Genomic DNA, 18,994 nt, shown 5'->3' with positions numbered 1-18,994 from the left:
TGTAAGAAGGTTTTAAAAATTATTTTTATTTTTACTCTTTTTAAGCACACCAGGAGGGGATGGAAAACAGACATTCTCAAGCCACAGGGTGGCTCCAGGTGGATGACAGAGAGAGAACCCCACTCTTGTCTTGCCTCCGGTTTGTGTTTTTGCAGATGTTGCCCTGCCAGACGGGCAGTTAATTAAACTGTTTTAGGGCATTTTCTAATGCTCATCTACCAGACAGAAAATGAGGATTGTGGATCATGAAACTGAGCAGCACATCCAACATGCCCTAGACACAACACCTGGCAGGAAGGATTCTATTGAAGAGTTTGAGGTGCTTGCTCTAATTGCATGAATTAACCCATCATAGCGATATTCACCATGTAATGCAACTGTAGAATATCCCCAGTGATACCAAACATGACAGAGAACCCTCGTCAGACAGACAAGGGTTCACTTCCATTAGAGCTCTCAGCAGTACAAAGCTATCCATCCTCAAATAGCTGGGGCATTGGTATGGCAGGTCCTTGCTTAAGAGGCAAGCATGGAAAGGGCCCCATTGGGAAGGGGAGAGCCTTGGCCAAGCCCAGCGTGTGCTGTGGCACAGAGATAAGGATGTGAGATTGCAGGCTTCGCAGTCATAACCCCCTCTGGTTCTTTGTTGGCGGGTTGACTGGAACCCCACTTAGTGTACTGACTCAGGATTCCTGCTGAAAGACAGTGGCAGTAGACACTCAACTATCTTTGGGGATGGCAATTCCCTAAAACAAGGAGTGGCAGTTCAGAGGCAGGCATAGCTTTTCTTTTCCTTTTCCTTTTTCTTTTTTTTTCTCCTTTTATTTTTTATTTCCTTGGATCTCATACTAAAAAGCCAGCAAAGAAAATGAACCCTGAATTACTGTCCCTCTTACCCTGCCTGTGCTGGGAGTCCTTTACAACGCCTACAGACAGATCCCTAAGCCTTACAGGGTATCCTCAGACTTCTCAATTTCTGACAAGTAAATACATAGCTACTTTGATGCCTTCTGCCACAAATAAAGAGAGGGCACAAAGATAAGGCAAGTTCTTCTGTTACAGGCTTTGCACAGTAAGTAAAGCACATCCCTGCATCAGCAGCTGAAAACTGCACCTTTCCCCCTCCCAAGATGGTTTTTGGCTGTATACTTATTTTTCCATCAAGGCATCTTCAAAACTCACTATTTCATTTTATATGTAATGCATGTTGAAGTTTCCAACTGAAAAATTACTGTTCCCCAGCCCCACTGCTGTGGTATTTTATGGAACAATTGTTTTGAGATATAGCAATGTAGAAGAAGCAGAAGCTTAGCAAGCACAGCAAGCCACCAAAATTTGGAGACAATCAAAAATAATTTCACCAAGAAAGCTCCTTAGAAGAACACAATTGATTTTCCAGTCCTTTTCCAAGTCTTCCAGACCAAGTATTTTAATTAATAGTTATCCCACCCACTGAAATGCAATAATCTCTGTAATATTAAAACTGAAGTGTTCAAAAAATAGAGGCAGTAAATTCTACACACAAGGGCAATTCCCTCTCCCAGATGCACAGGGAACCATACAGCAGAGAGCAGATATACATTGCAGCATTTAACATGTGCTGAAAAAGCAACAACAACTATAATGCTGGAAGTGCTCGAGCAGATAAACGTTACAAGACAGGAAAGCTTCTCGCTACAGCAATACTTCTTAAAGCATCAATTTTGTCTTTGCCCCATTTGCAAGAATGCTTGCCATTTAGCCTAAATCAACAACAATTCAAGTCAGTGCTTTGCACAGCAAACAGCTAATAGGCCAGAGAAAAGCGTTCTGCAAAGATTCAGCTCATAGCTGGCTCATCCGGGAGCTGCTAAGAACCAGAAATTTTGACTCTGCTTTCACTGGCTGTGGCATGGGGATGGAAGCAGGTTTCCACACAGGGCAAGCAGAGTGTGCCGTGGTCATGGCACAGAGCCACCTCCACCACCTTGATATAGGGTGGCCTCTGCCTGGCAAAGACTCAAGGAGAATGGAGGGCTAAACTCTCTCATCACCGTGCACCTTTCTGGGCTGGTATTTTTGCAGCAAGTCCATCTCTGCAAAGGCCCTGTCCAATTCAAATTCAATTTACCCAGCACCAAGAGGTGATCATCACCTGGGGAAAGAAAGCTCTTATCCAAGCTTCAAACTGCAGAGAATTAGAAATGGAAAAATCCTGAGACTTATCAGGGAGCCCTATTAAGCTCCTTATTCGCTGTCAGAGAGTCTTCAGGCAGGATGCAGCCCGTTCTATATATAGACCCACTTAAAGCTTAAAAAAAAAATAAATCAAAGTAGCTTAGAATGGGGAATGGCATGAAGACAGACCCAGAGCAGCAGAGACAGACACTATCAAGGTGTTTTTTAAAAGCCGCCTTTGCACCTCCTGGCCAAAGACCATTCGTGTTTCTGTGCAGGGCTTCTTGGACAGTGGATTTTCAGCAAAGAGCTCCAAAGCTCTGCTGCACGAGTGCTGCAGCGCTGTCAGGAATTCCTCCTCCTCCCTGTCCTGGGAGAATCCGATCCAGTCCTTCCCCAGGAGGCAGCCTCTATTTGTGACATGCCCTGCAGATAACTAGCGTGTAAGTGCCTGTGACCCGCGCCTTGAGCAAAATCTTTTTCTTGGCTTTCTGTGCTCCCTACCAAGATTGCTGCAACCCAGCAGCTCCCAAGAGTTGGGTGCCCACCTGTTGTAAATTAAGTCAACAGGGGCACAGCCCTCACGGACTGTCATTGAAGGAGTTGTTATAGGGAAAGGCACCCTCAATTTCCTACTGACCACAGACCCTGACCTGCAGGCCCCCATCCTTTCAGGCTGGAAATGGCTGTTTAGGGTGGGGGCCAGCTCTGGCTGTGGTGCCTCAGGACACTGCCATCCGGGCTCCCAGAAGCTGGAGAAGGTGGAGAATCCCCATCAGTCTGCTTAAGCACGAGTAGTTAAAAGTGGCAGAGCCCCAGACACAAGGGCTTATATCCTTTTCAAGGCTCCAGTTCGTTTTAATATTTATTCCAAAAGATATTCTTGTCATTTGTGCACATAATCCCCTTGGGAATCCTGAAGCCGTGGCTCGTCAGAGACTTCTTACAGCACTAAATCTCATGGGCTGGTTATAAAATGCAGAAGTGCTTTTGATCATGGGTATCTGCCAGCTTGCAGGGTGGCTTTGTGCCTCTTTGTTCTCCCAGCAGAAAGGATGTTAAACAAGGGATTCTTTTTCCCTCTCTTTCCCTCCTCCATATGCCACTCACACAGGCGTAGCCTTTTCCCCCACTCATTACCCTGAAGGCATAACAAAGATGACCTCCCCATGTTGGAGTGCCAAGAGCAGCTCCTGCACTTCCATTACCTGATGTAGTGGATGGTGTCACCCCTGGTGTTCACCACTACAGCAACCCAGGTGAAAGGAAGCCCAGAGGGCACTTTCCTTTCCCTGCATGGTATAATACTGTCCATATGAACTGTTCTGTCCACAGGCAAGTCCAAAGGGCTTGTCAACAGCAAGGACAGGCAGAGGAGTGTCCGTTCCAAGTATATGCTTCCACAGACACCATGGGTACGAACATCCTTTTGAGAACAGCCATTCTCACTTCGCTCTGTAAGCCAGTACAAGTAAATCAAATAAAAAGTTAGTCTGATTCCAAAAGAGTGACTAGATTCACATTTAGTTTCTCGAATTCATCCGGATTAATTTTCACTGTGTAGATAAAACACAATATCCTTACGTTAATATATTGCCCAGGTTTGTAAGTAGAAATGCAAGGAAGATATCCAGCTGACCCTTCACATCAGCTTGGCAGGGGACCAAGCCACCTTGCAGCCATCTGTGAGGTCGGTTCCCATGCAGGAGAGATTTGCTGTGGGATTAGCAATGCACTAGAGGGCCCCAGGAAGGCAGACCGAGTCAGCTCCTGAGTCCTGAGCGGGACAAACAATTCTAATTTGGATGCTGCTCTTTAACACAGTTTTCTCCTGCTTTTGAGAAGTCTGTTTTAAGACAAAATGAAAGCTTTGAAGCAGTACTGAGTCCTAACAGGCCTTGAATCGCAGACACTGTCCTCCCAGCACTGCAGCTCTGGAGATGCCTCCCTCTTCTCCGTAGCAGTCGTTACACCACTGTGCTGTCCTCACAGCACTATTACAGTCCGGGTTCGGACTGTTTTGGGCAGCCTGATTTATGTTTTCAAACCTGCAGGAGCATCCCCTGCAGCCAGTTGAGCTTACCTGAAGGGGGCTCAGCTAAGGGTGGATGCTGCAGCGTGGTAAGCGTCATGGCAAGATAATACTGCCACACTCCGTCCACCTGAAGGGACTGTCCACATCTAGTCACAGGATGGCCTGTCTTCCTTTATCACAAGTGTGACTGCACAAAACAAGCAGAGCAGGCACCAGCTTTGAGACTGATGCAATCTGAACGTACCTGGAGAATACCACGGAGCCAGTGTTGATGCCAGTGCACTCATCTCACTCGTGAAAACCTCAGAAGAGTCTCTATGATTCCCTGAAAAACAAGCCAGAAGCTCCCCTTGGCCAAATGTGTTAACATTACCAACCCCTGAGGTCCGTCGTGCCATGCAAGTCCACAAAGACTCCAGAAACCTTGACCTCCATCTCCCACACAGAAGAAACCATTCCCCAGCAGCTACGTGGATCTGACTCCACCTGAAACAAAAAACATTCTGTTGCCACTAGCAGTGATCTCAGCAGTCACAATGCCAATCCATAGGCATGCCAAGCTTTCCAAGCAAACACAGAAGTTGTTTAAAGGAAGACCTAGGGCAGATTTTCTCCCCAAGAGCTCAGACACCACCATAATTTTAGAATCGATGTGCATGTGGTGTCTGTTTTTTGTGAACTGTTTGCAAACTAACACACTTAGGGTCCTCACACAAGTACGTATGATACACACTGACCGACTCTTTTTCACTGATATAATATTAATTGAAAAAGTGTAGGGTGCATCTTGGAAGACAAAGAAACAAATAAAGAAAAATGCCACCTAATTAGCTAGAGGTGATCCATCCATGATTAGATTGCGTGATCCAAGAAATCGTAAGTGTTCAGCTCTGTGCTGAACACAAGTGTGAAAGGTTTGAGAAGCAAGTGGCAGATCAAGTTCAAAGCCCCCTGGAAGTCATTTGCAATAAGTTTAAATTATACAAAGCTTTATTTCTGAGCTGAGTCCCAGAGCAAGTACTGATGACATTCAAGTGAGCCCTAGAGTAAAAATGTCTAATATCATACTTAAAAAAAAAAGAGATGACTGAATATTTTCTAATACTTGTACACAATAAAATTTATGAAACAGATAACAAAAGCCATCCATCTTCATTTAGAAGTCACGGCTTTTGCCTTTTGTTAAATTTAATTGCTTCCCCCATGGCTTTAAATCAAGGACAGATTCTAATAAAAGTAATTATTTTGCCGTGCAGCTAGCATGGCAAAGCTGCACGATAAAGGTTAATCTACTAAGTGATGGCAGCTACTAAGTGAGTGTGATAATTCCCATTAATAACTCCATGGCAAAGATGGGGCTTGAATTTATATATTCATTGACACGGCAGCCACAGAGCCAGCACCCGGTGACTCGTTGGCTCTAGTGTCCGGGTGTCATTGTCCCAGCTAACCACGGTGCCAGGACACACAAGACAATTTCCACGGGCTCTTGCTGCATACCAGCCAGATGCCAAGCTACCTGCTGATGACAGCCACGAACAAAATGCTGGAAGCCTGCTCATTGTCCACATCGCTCACTCTCAGACCCAAAAACGTGCAGACTAGTCTGTGGTCTGCCAAAGCTAAGGGCCAGCACCTTGCTGCTGCTCCAGTATGGAAGCAGCATCCCCGACATGATCAGCTCATTCTCTTTTTTTTTTTCCCCATGGGAAAGACAAGCAGGGGTAGGAGGCTCCTAAAAAACACGAGATGAAGGGGGACAAGGTGCAGGAGGAAAGGGGGAGTTATACTGCTTCAAAAAGCTCGTTTTTCTTTCTGTTCTTTCTCCCATTTCGTCTCTTCTCCATGCAGACCAGCAGCCCTGATGTGCAACACTTTCTGGGCAGAAGGCTGCTGGTGTCACTCAAAATAATGGGAGAAAAAAGCAGAAGATTTAAAAATGAACATTTTTTTTTCTAATGCCTACTTTCAGCAGTTTGACAGTCTACTGGTGGATTTTGCCACTTCTACCACTTACAACCTATGTGTTCAGTTATACAGTAACAGCATTGCCATTCATTACACACTAGCTGTGATTTTAGGTACCAACATTCAGCCCAGGACATAGGTGTCCAGTGTCTGCACCAATTTTCTACAATAAAATTTTCAATTTTTTACAATATTGTAGAATAAGTCAAGTCTCTTCGTGGTTTTAGTTATCAACTAGAAACACAGAATCTGATTTGAGAAGAACACGGTAGACATTTCATAGAAAGCTAGACTAGCTGTCTCAAATACAGTTGAGTTGTAAAACACAAATGACTCTGAAATCAGGCAAGCAAAAAGGTGAGAATTAAAACCCTAACACTGCAGCTATTTTTAATACAATACTGAGAGTAACGCCCTCCAAATGACAATACATATGTTCTATGAATAAACTAAAATACAGCCTTTTGCACATGCCTGCCCCTCTCCCAAGGAAGCTGCCATCTGCATGTTGGAAGGATTATTTTCCATGTGGGAGGCCAAGGAGGGATGAGAAAGAAAAATCCCAGAAATCTACTAGCAAATGCAGTCAAAATGGCAGGTTGTCTCCTGTTCCAGTAAGCAGAGGTAGTCCACACTGAACAGCTTTGGCAGAGGAAAGCAATGGCTTTCTAGCTTTATAACATTAATCCTACCTAAACCCTTCTTGCAGTACACTCTGTGGGGACAAAAGGGAGTATGGTTTTCCTGCTCTCCATCCCAGGCAGCCACAGTCAGCAAGATCCATGTTTTTTAGGACATTTTAAGCAGTGGGAGGTGGACACGAGGAGTTCAAGCACAGCTTGCTTTACACCTCCTATGCGCAGCGAAAACAAGTGCATCAAAACCAGCAGGCTTTCATCTGTTCTGTTCCTGAAACTCATGTTTCAAGACTGGGAACCTTCAGGCCAAGGGTCAGGGCTGCACTGTGCCGTGAGATCTGTCAGGAGGTGGTGGCAGGAGTCCCATAGCTCCTGGGAGGCTTCAGTGTCTCCAATGTTTGGAGGCAGCCAGCGGCTGTCCCCCTTCTCTCTTGGGGAGGGTAAAGCCAGAAGACAAAGCAGCAGTAGTTTAACATTGACATTGCTCTGATGTTTGCAGGTCAGAGGGGGGGCTGCAGCAGGGGAGCATGGAGTGGAGGGGACAGCTGCTCCTTCACTGGAGGTGCTTTAGCCTGAGAGAAGAGATGCTGCAAGCTCTGCTCTGTGCCCTGGACTACACCTCTGCTTGCTCCGCACTTTCATCCACATTTCTATGTAATGGAAGAAACCTGAATTAAATACTCTGCCACCACGGCACACACACCTGCCTGCCTCTGTTTGAGAGGCACCCAAAAGTCGTAGCTCCACCAGGAGAACATCAGCAGCAGAACACACCTGGAAATTTCCATGCCAGCCCCTGGGGAGGTGGAGATTGAAACCACCTGCAGCCTCTTTGTTCCACACAAAGGGATGCCTGCTACGTTCCCCAACTGCTTCAATATTTGCCTTTAACTCAAACCTATCTTCCTGCTAGCAGGTAACCCCTTTACATTGTTCCTTCAACCCAAACTGCACCTTTTTCACCCCACTAACTATTGTTATGTCCAAACCTGCTAAAAATTTCAGCTACCACAGCCTGGCCAAACTAAGTCCCTGTTTTGGGTAGTTCCCAGACTGTCCTAACACCACTTTTTTTGTTGTTGTTGTTGTTTTGTTTTGTTAATGCACAGCCACAACCAGCACCACCACGACCAGCTCCCCATTACTGCCCCAGGTCTGAGTGCTGAAGGCCAGCCAGAGCAGCAGCAGCAGCAGACACTGCTGCTCCTTCCTCACCTCGTTGCAAATTGTACTGAAAAGTCACACAAAGCTCAAATATTCCTGGTACTAGAAAGAAAAAGCAGCTAGTTATCTCTGCAGTTCTAGCAAGTGAGAGCCTAAAAGATGTAACGCTGCTGCCAGCTTAGCTACACATCCAAAAATAAATGTGCTTTCCTGGTCGTGGTGAGTGAATGCATGTCACCGAGGAAAGTGAAATCAAAATGGAAAGCTGGCGAGGAAGAGAGATTTATTCAGACTACGCCTGTCATTAGGGTCTGTTCCTATTTAGGGCTGTGCTATTGCCCATGGGCCACCTGAGAAACATGAGTAGCCACATCTGCAATTAGCAGGGCACTTGGAAAAGCACAAGTGCTCTTTGTAGCCTTTGTAGCCGAAGTAGCCAGGCAAAGACAACTCGAATTTAGCTCAAAGAGGACACTCAGACCCAAAACTCCATGCTGCTCATGTGTTTGAGCATCACAGCACTTGCTAGCATCCTCAGCAAAGGGCAAGGGCTGTGCCTGGGTTCCCAGCGAGCAGGGTCAGAACAAGCGGCAATTTTTCTGGAGCCCTCTTGAGTTTAATCAAGGCTTCGTGAGATAAATGAAATGGTATCAATGGTGCTGCCACATTGCCACTGCTCCCTCATTGCTGCTCCAGGGGACAGGTTACAGAGGAGGCAACTAATAACTCAGGGACACAAGAGGATGATGTTTTGAGAGGGAAAGGATCCGGCCTCAATGCACTGGACAGCAACTGCAGCAGTCCCTGGTGCAAAAAGATCAAGTTTAAGACAAGGCAGAGCAGTTAGATAAATTTATAGGCTGACTCAAATGGCAATCTCTGGTAGCAATAAAAATAAAGAGGCATTTTAACCAGTGTTTTAGTGCAACCAGTTACACGGATAAGTCATATGGTTAGAATCAGGACACAAGTACATCCCATTTCCCTGTCCAGGTCTTTTGTGTGTGTGCATGTTTGTTGTTTTCTGTTGACTAATTTGCTAAGAAAATTAGTCTGGAATTATCAAAATGGAGAAAAAACAGAGCCCCATGCACCATAGTGGGGATGCAGCTCTGCTACTTTCAGTCTGGTCATGCCACACAAACGTGTTTCATCCTCTTCCTCTAGCTGTGCATCGCAGCTAAGTCTGAGCTCCATGGATGGTTTGTGTGGGAAAATCGGCACTATCAGAGGACATATGAGCTGTCTAGATGAGTGGCACCATCAGTATCCCCCAGTGGTCTCTCCGATCAGCGTGCGGGCTGTCTGTGCTCACAGCATCATTAACGCCCACACAGCCCCTGAGGCAGGGTGGGATGGAAGCTGGGAATCTTCTTCTCATCCAACTCGCTTCAGCTGTATTCAGCATCAAGCAGTCTTTGCCTTGTGAGATAATCTGACCATCCACACAGTTACAACCTAGTGCTCTTCAAAGCACTAACCTCAGTTTCAAGAATTTACACTAGACGGGATGTGCTTTTTATGCAAAGATGAATGAAATGACCAAAGCAGTTGCAAGACCATGCCGCTGTTCCTATGTCTCTAGGCAGAAACCTGTGTGATGAGAAAATAGTATATATGAATGTACATGGCAATATATGAAGACCCTTCAAGGGCAGAACAACACCTGTAGCATTGATGAAAGCTTTCCAGAGGATGGCAGATTCTTTCAAATTCCTCCTCCTGCCCAACTATCTCCTGTTCATTTACCTTTTAACTGCACTGTTATTTGCGCTTAATCAGTCTACACAAGATGGTAGAAGTGACCCCTGCAGCAGGCATCAGACAACAGTCACCTCCCTGCATTCACACTGGTGCGGTGCTGCCAAAACTGGGACAGCCAGGTTCTCTTCAGGCAGTAAGGAATATACCGAAGGATGGCTCCAGGAGTTCATCCCTCTTGGCACATCCCAGGCATCGTTTGCCGAGAGAATGCCTTAAAATATTCTGGACACACTCTCAAACTCCAGTTTTCTGTACATGTCCTCTAAAGGTGAAAGATTTATAGGAAACTATTCTTGGTGCCTCTTACCTGAAGAGATGTTAAATTTCTAAAGGGATCTGATGTTAAGAGCTTTCTTCTGCGTAAAAGAGAAAAAACGGAGCTAAAACTGAATGTTTCATTTCTTATTTTTATGGCCACTTTAAGGATCTTTGAAGAAAGATTAATGAAAAGCAATCACTAGCATATGAGTGGAGCATGTCTTCTTTGTATCATTCACCATGTCCCACATAGCTCATCGCTCTGTTCCCTAGCTCAGACAAGCTTGGTGAATTTCTGTGCCTGCACTGCAGCTGGGGAAAGTAAAGCAAAGGTTTCTTTTCTCTTTTCTAGCCACTAGGAACTTCACCAGACCACCACGACTTCTCAAATATGATGGATAATGGCTTAGCAACTTCACATGCCACTTCTCTCAGGACCCTTGGATGCATCTCATCAGGTCCCACAGACTTGTGCACCCCAAGATTCCTTAGACGGTCTCAGACCTGATCTTCTCCAACAGTGGCCGGCTCATCATTCTCCCAGTTCCTGCCTCTGGATTCTGTGAATTAGGCTGTGTGGTAGAGCACTGAGGCAAAAAAGTTGAGGACCTCAGCCTTTTCCATGTCAGCTGTAGCCAGCTCTCCTGTTTTGCTCATTGGGGTGTACAGTTTCTTTCATCTTCCTTTGCTGTCTTCTGTACCTGAAGAAACCCTTCTTGTTATTTTTTACATCTCCAGCCAAGCTCCATTTGTGTCTTGGTTTTCCTCATCCCCTCTCTGCACTCCTGGGCCGTATTCCTATAATATTCCCAGGATGTGTATATCTGCCTCCGCTGCCTACGCACTTTGTTTCTGTGTTTTAGATTGGCTAAGAGGTCTTGACTTAGCCAAGTCGGTCTCCTGCCTGCCCTGCCCAACCTCTTGAGTCTCAGAACTGCGAGCTCTTGTGCCCTACACACACACACAGAAAAACCCCAAACACAAATACTTGCATTTTTTGACATAGGAATCAAGCTTAATATCTCACTGGGGAAAATGTAAGACTAATTGCAGCCCAGTGCTTCAGTCTCTAGAACAGAGCCCTGAGGCTGAGCCTCACCAGGGAGGCATCAGCAAAAGATGACACTTTAGCAGTGTCTACCACAGGGAAAAAATACCTTTGGATTTTCAGCTAGAAACAGAGTATTTGGTAACAAGAAAGCTCACTCTGCCTCATTTATATCAGAGAGTGAGAAAGAGTACATCCAAGCTGACTGTGTTCTGTAAAGTGGCATACTAATGAATATAAGGCCAAACTTTAGTGCTAACCAAAAAGCACAGCTTCTGATTCTTCACAATTTTAATTGGTTTCATTCCCAAAAGAAAGATTTCTGTAAACCCGCAGCTCTGAGCTCCTGGCAGTTGCAGAGGGATAGAAAGAAGAAAAAGCAGACAGCAATTCTAGAGAGAGATCTTTAAATGACAAAACTAAACCTTGGACACTTCAGTTGGTTTTTGTGTGGAAAAGCAGTAATGAAATTTCATGGTTCCTTCACAGCCACAATAGGACTGGTTGAATTTGAGCAACCTTCAGTGAAAAACATATAAAACCAATATTTTGTTCTTTTCAAAGAAAAAAGCTTTCTGCTTCAAAAAGAAAGAGAGATAGGGAGAGGGAGAAGTTAATAAGAAACTAAAAAAAAAAAGCCTTTTTTTTTTTTTTTTTAAATCAAAGAATTTTTCCTCCCCTGAGGCAACAGAGATAAAGATAATCCCAAAAAAGCTGAATGAAGATAAAATTTTTTGGAGGTTCACATGTGGACTTGACCTAGATACAGTTACATTTCTTGTGATTAATTCATGGGTTGTGGTTTTATACGTGACTGCTCAAACTCCAGTTCTGAAACAAATTAGACAAAGTGTCATATTACTCTCTCTTACCTCTTGATAGATCACTAAGTATCTGAATATTTTAATTATTTGAAATAGCCCATCATTTATTCTTTGACCCTTGAATCCTGCTTTGAATCTGTTTTTTTCCTTTGTGCTTTGCAAACTGCATTAGAGTATAAAGGGACTGGGATACTAGAGAGATATTAAAACTTTTGCCAACCTGTGGAAATCTGGGGGAGGCAGCCAGGTGCTCATACCCACACTGCATACTCAACTCCACCTAAAAGATTATTTAAAGCTCTTAAAGCTAAGAAAGCAGATGAATAAGGATTAAAAATAATAATAATAGTAAATAAATAAATGTAGGCGAACAGAGATACAGCTTCTTGAGAGCTCCAGATACATGTGTTTTGCTCATCCCCAAGCAGGCTGCCAGACTCTTAAAAAACTCCAAAAGCTTCGAGTCCTGAATCAGAGTTACTTTTCCACTTCTGCTCTTATCTAGAGTGGGGTTTCTTATTTCTACAAACAGCCTCTAGTCTGTCGCCCCTTCCCTGTGCCACCTGAGGTGCCCCCAGCCATTTGAAGACAGCTCCTGTGGGTCTCTGTCCCACTCGAAAGTGGCAGGGACAGCATTTACGTGGCCGTGTCTTCATGAGACTGGCAGCACATGCACATACACAGGCCATGACCCAACCTGAGTTCATCTGGCTCCTAACGCAGCTACGCAATGCTGCATAGCCATCGTCTTTCAACACAGCTGGCCGCAAGCCAAAGATAGACATTTATGGCAGATACAGTAGGGAAGAAGTGAAGTAATTTTTATTAGAAAAACTGAGCCTCCTTAGACAGATTACTTTCCTGTGAGACACAGCCTCCAAGATCTGAAAGCAAGGAAAATGCTCTGATCTCCCTGATGGGTCCCTGGGTGATATACACTTGCCAAACTTTAGGCAACCATTTCACTCAATTAGATGAAAAATAATAAATTATAATATCCCTGCCAAGGCATAGCTAATCTGAAGGCTGTCTTGAAAATTAAAAACCCTGCTCTGACTTGACAGATGTGAGCATCTAATCGCATTGTGATTCTTAACCCTACTTGAGCTGGCTTCTGAAATTTCTTCCATTTTTACCAATTAAACTTTCCCAGCTCACCTTTTCTCAGCTTTGATTGTTTCATTAACATTCTCCTAGGTACCTGAGCAGCCAGAGCTAATTTATAGCGTTCTGTGATTTCTGGCAAGCACTGAATCCATTAATGCTAGCCTGAGCAATCAAGGGTGGCAAAAACTGGACAGCACTGTATTACACCAAGTGACTGCTCAGCCAGGTAGAAGTTCCCAGAACAGCAAATTACTGGCTCCACTGCTTACCCTCCAAACACACTTACTTAGGTCACTGAACCTGGCAGCAAGAAAACAAGCCTATACCAAAATGCTGTCTGTAAGGGTGGCTCTCTTGACACATCTGTTCTTCTGGAAGCCATAAATTTGATAAAGTTCAGGATTTTCCTTGTTAGCTGAGGCATTTCAGTGAGCTGGGCCAACTGTACTTTTTGCTTGCACTAGTACTAGCAGAAGCACCGAAAAACAAAACAAAACCAAAAAAACACCAAACCTGGATTCACAAGAGCCTCTTTTTCTTCTTTCGCCAATATCCCAACACGTGAATGCAGCCTCCCTATCCCCCACTGGCCAGAAAAACGCTGCTTTTATACAGCGAGAAATAGGGCAGATGGCTTCACCTTGCAGATGCCTCTTGTCTGGTAGGCAGCTGTCGACAGGGCTTGTCTCTAATCTATGAGTGGAGGACAGGAGGTAAAAAGTCTTGCAGAAATTAACTTTATGCCGATTGACTTAATGACTCTGATTCAGTTACGATGAGTCTCCTTCTGCAATCATGTACATCATCTGTCCGATCTCAGTGCAATCTCACACGGTCCTATCTCTGCTGCCAACACATGGCCTGAGGCTTCATTCTTGTCATTTCAAAGCCCATATAATATTTTATTTCCTCTATGAAGTGTGAGCCAAACAAGGGAAGCCCAAACTTTTGCATTGTGAAGCAGTAAGTTCTCTGCAGACATGTGAGCTTTGCACCAGTGTTTGAGTTCACCTTTTGTAAGATGAGGCTGCATGAGGCTTTCCTCAGAAAACACAGTGCAAGGAGTTTAACCAAGTTTCTGACAAGCGTATGCTAGATTAGGGATTGCTGTTCTGGCATTGCAAGCTCCCAAGGAAGACAAACACCAGGGCGTTGACAGGTTCCTTTTCAAATTCCCTTTATCCCAGCTCAAGAGTTTTCTCATGGCCATTTGTGGGGACAAAATATAAGGTTGCTTTGAGGAAATGAAATTAATCATCTATGTCCACTAAGTATCAGTGTGACGGCACTTTGAAGTGCACAGTCTGGAGAAGGGACCGCAAGCTTTTGGACACTCTTGCTTTCACCAATCTCATACATTTGATGAGTGTCTTAGACATTTCCAGGCACAGGCAGACCACACTCTCCACCCTCCACTTACATCCATCAGCCCTGTGCTGATACCACAAAGAAATGGGCCCTGGTGGGACCAGGTCGTGGGCTTGTCCTCTGTGCTCAGTGCAAGGGCTTTGGGCAGAAGGCAGTTCTGCTGGAGAGCAGCTGGAGGAAGGAAAGCAAAAGTGATGCCTACTGACACAGGATCCAGACACACAAAATTGCTCCTCTTTCTGCTGCCTCTTTCCATTTCTGCATAGATGCAAACAGCATGCTTGGAATTGCCATCTTGGCACAGGTGAACTTGATGGTTACCCAACTTGGAATATTTTATAAAACACTTCAGAACAGGGACGTTTTTTTGACCAAAACTTGAAAAAAAAAAACCAACACATCTAAATGCTGTTTAAGCTGCAGTTTCTAAGGAAAGAAGTTTCAGTTTTAAAAAGCTTCCAAGCAGCTTCCAGCAGGGGGTTTACCCGGCCACCTGTCTGTCTTCTCGTTGTCTCCTCTGAGCAGGCAACACACCATCATAGCAACAGGCAAGGTACGTGGACTCTTATTCAAATACCTATGATATCTCCCAGGTGCTTTGCAGAATCAGCTATCACTGCTTAAGACCAACACAATGTCTTCAGCTATTTTTTTGACTGTTGTCACCAACAGTTTTCACTAACAAAGCAAGACAGCCTGAGGTGGGGAGGGCCTCTCGGCCTGGCGCTGGGCACCGCTGGATGGAGCCCGGCTCCGTGCTCTGTGCCCTCCCCTCAGGTGTCTGTTGACGTGGACGTGCTGGGGCCCAGCCCTGGGCCCGTGGCTCCAGGTGCCTTACAGCAGCGCTGAGCAGAGGGGAAGGATCGCCGCCCTCGGCCTGCTGGCCGCACTGTGCCTAACGCAGCCCCGGTGCCGCCGGCCCTCTCGGTGACCAGGGCACGCTGCTGGCCCCTGCTCAGCGCGGTGCCCGCCAGGACCCCAGGGCCCTTCCTGCAGAGCTGCTTCCCAGCTGGGTGCCCCGGCGCGTCCCGGGGCCTGGGGCTGCTCCTCCCCGGGGGCAGGACTCTGCACCTCTCCTGCCTGGGCTCCCCCAGGCTCCTGCCAGCCCATCTCTGCGGCCTGTCCCTGTCCCTCTGGGTGGCCGCACGGCCCTCTGCTCGCTCCTCCCGGCTGGTGGCCCTCTGCCACATCGGCCACATCAGCAATGACGATGCTAAACAGCTAATTCCAGTGCTCCATACTGATGTTTCACAAAATCATGACCTTCAGGACTTTTTGTTGCAATGATTACTCCACTAAGATGCTCAAAAATACCTTATGGATTCACACAGCATTGTAATTGTTCTGGAACAAATACAAGATAACCTACATCGTTCCTTTTCCAACAGTTATTTTGTAGCATGTTTTTTTCTTAATGCAAAAGCATCACTTTTGCAGATAATTACACTCTGCTGGCAGAACAAATTTCAGTGAACAGTTGATAAAATTCATTATTAATGAGCTTTGGCTACCACAGTGCCGATTCTGTTCAAAATAAGCTTGCATTCCACTCTTGCTTTTCTAAATACTAACGAGTCTGCCACTAATAGAATCAAATGCCATTTAGACATATATAGCCTAAGGGGGAAGCACGTTTTTCAGCTGTTTAGTCTCTGTCCCAGTCTGTTTTCAGGGATATGTAGAATTTGGCCTTCTGGGCACAAAACAGGAAGAAGAACTTTCTCCTCTATTCTAGCTTATCTAAAATGCCATCTGGAGAGCAAGACAAATTTATGACAGGTGATACCCAAAGCATAAAATGGATGGCGGTCCCTATGTGAACTGTCTGTCTGCTCTGTCATCAGTAGTTTGTCTCCCTCCCATGACTTGTCCCTCCTGGAGGAAATACCTACAGACCTTTGCCGTGGCTTGTCTGGAGACAAGCCCTGTCCCAGCCATGTAGCAGTGTGAGCTCAGAGAATTAGAAAGGCTTTGAGTTCTTCATGTAATGGGGAGAGTAATTTTGAAGAACCTTCACCATAAAAGCCTTGATGGATGCCCACAGAAATACCAAGCTAATGACCTAAGGAAGGGAAGCTCAGCAGTGCAGAAAACAGCGTAGGAAAGAAATGGCACCTTCTGTGCCATCTTCACTGTCAGCAGCAGGGAAGGACCATCATCTCTCCTCTTTCTACCATGGGGATGAGGGGAGAGCATTGGATAACGCCTACCTGGACTTCTGTAAGACCGTTGACTCCATCTCCCGTAAAATCCTCATAAACCAGCTGAGGAGGTAGACAGTTTCATGGGCTGAAAACTGGCTGGAGAGCCAAGCCCAGAAGGTGGTGATCAGCAGCATAAAACACCAGTTGAGAGCAAGTTACTAGCAGTCCTGTTTAACATCTTCATTAACAATATGGCTGAAATTATTTGAGAGAACATCACAAGAAAGAAAGGTAACTTCAGGAGTAGACTGTCATGATTCATTAAAAGACAGATAGGTGAAAAGAATAATCACACCAGTAACACCTGATTTAAAAAAATAAGGGGGGGATTCAAAGTGGAGGAAAGGTGTGATCAAAATTGTCTGTGAGATTGTCTTAGATAGAAAAGCATGAAAAAGAATTATGCATTGTCCAAGGCTGTTAAATGACCACAAAGCCATGACTTGAGAGAAGTTGCCTGTAACCAAATGGGAAGTGGATATCGACATCAGTGATAAAAATTAGTTTGAAACATGGACAAAAGGGGTTTCACAGCTTCTATTTACATCACTCGAGAGAAGACATGAGGGAAAAAAAAGGATCTATGCATGGAAAGACTAATAAGAAAAATAATTTCCCCCATATATCAAATACAGAAAACTCCAACAATATTTCATACCACCCACCATCCAGTGTGCTGGGAATACCAGCAACGTGTTACATCTTGGATTGTACTGGGTTAGACAAGTAAGATTGTGTGGTGTGCTGACACCAACAGATGCCAAGAGGCTCCCACTGCCACTCTTCAACAGGACGGGGGAGAAAAGAAGATGAAAAAGTTCATGGGCCAAGACAAACACAGGGAGACCTCTCACCAGGTACTGTTACAGGCAAAACAGACTCAACTTGGGGAAAATTAACTTAATTTCCAATTAAAATAGATTTGGATAGTGAGAAACAAAGACAAAAAAAAATAAAACACCACCTTCTCCCAACTCCCATTGCCCAAGACCAACTTCACCCCTTCATTCCCAACTCCTCAACCTCTTCCCCATCCACAAGTGCAGCCCCCCATCACCAACGTCTTGGCACCTACACCCAGTACAAATTGCTTTTCACAAACCGATCAGTAGGTGAGTTGTCTGTATTCAAAGAGAAGCTGTTGGGCTAAAAAAACCTACCTTCTTCTCAGAAGTAATAAAGGATATTAAGTGTTATTCCAGCAATTAAAACTAGTTAAAACTGGATAACTGTGTTTTGGGAGTCCTAGAGATACTGGTTGAGAAGGTCTTTGTTTTCCACTTAGGGTTTTAACACTGAAAACATCAAGGGCCTGGCTGATGTTACAGAACCATTCAGATTAGGCAACTGAGATGACCTTCAGTTACATTTCTGTTAGACAGATACACTGAAAAATGAGCTGTAAGATTTGTCTTCCCTCCATTGTACCCTAATAAGAGCATAAACAAAATTGATTGTTACAGAGCCCTTAGTCAGCTAGGTTAATGACTACTGATAAAAACAACAAAAAGAACAATGGCATTTCTAGGATCCTTTCCAGCTGCAAAGATGTTAAAGAACGTTTTCACTAACGATGAACATTTCTTCCTAATCCAAGTTCCCTGTGATATTTTGATTGAATGATATTGCAAGGAGATAAAGAAGTATTACTCAAGCTGAAAGACAGCTATTTCTCTTGTTAAGTGGAGCTCCTTCAAATAAAATACATTTTAAAGACATGAGATGCTAGTCAAAAGGACTCGTATCATACCCCAACATGGGAGAGAAGCACAGTGGAGAACCAAATCTGAGCTGCCTGTCACAGCAGAGAACTATGGGCATCCTTGCCTGGTAAGAGCATAAAACATAAACATAAAACAACAGCAAGAGAAGCGACCTCCAATTCTTAAACCCACTAAGTGGGATCTTTACCTGTTCCCAGAGGGACTGCCCTTCTGAACCTGCTAAAATGGCACTGATTCACCAAACACACTACAAGTTTGCACTTGAAGGGAGGGCTGCAGAACGGGCAGCAGCCATCTGTGGTTGGCTTCAACCACGCAGCCTGCCAAGGGCTGTGATTAACGCTGTCCAGACAGAGCTTCTCCTGCCTGCTGTCAGCAGCGCTGCATGTTGCACAGCCTGCCCAGGGCACTAACAACAGATGTCTCTAGCAGTTCAAAAGCTTGCACGAAGCTCTGAGTTTACATTTCAATTTCTGTGGCGTAAGCAGTACCGCAGGAAGAGACTGCTAAAAATATTTCCTAAGTCCTCTTCCCTGTGTTCTAACAAGTAACCTAAAAACGTCCGCTTGGCAGCTTCTTGACACTGGAAGGAACCTCAGCAGACTTACGGCCAGATAGGACACTGAGGAAAACACACAGAAAAGCAGAGACATGGCTAGAGCTGAACTGCCAGCTTGAAGCAAGGGTCTGACACGAGCTGGATCCTCCCTCACAGACAGCTCACAGCAGTGCTCC

At 45.1% G+C, this 18,994-nt stretch overlaps 1 long non-coding RNA gene across 1 annotated transcript; it reads right to left on the bottom strand.

Annotated features, from left to right (window-relative positions):
- Positions 1-485: 485 nt before the first annotated feature.
- Positions 486-4,690, bottom strand: LOC125180498 (uncharacterized). Its single transcript, XR_007159063.2, has 4 exons — positions 4,616-4,690; positions 4,485-4,541; positions 4,241-4,379; positions 486-3,612 (listed from the first exon to the last, which is right to left on the bottom strand). It is a non-coding gene; the product is annotated as an uncharacterized lncRNA (long non-coding RNA).
- Positions 4,691-18,994: the final 14,304 nt, after the last annotated feature.

Source organism: Anser cygnoides, chromosome 6 (genome assembly GCF_040182565.1).
Source record: "Anser cygnoides isolate HZ-2024a breed goose chromosome 6, Taihu_goose_T2T_genome, whole genome shotgun sequence".
NCBI classification, from domain to species: Eukaryota; Metazoa; Chordata; class Aves; order Anseriformes; family Anatidae; genus Anser; species Anser cygnoides.
Note: the sequence above shows the minus strand (reverse complement) of the source record. Positions and strands in the feature narration are given on the sequence as shown.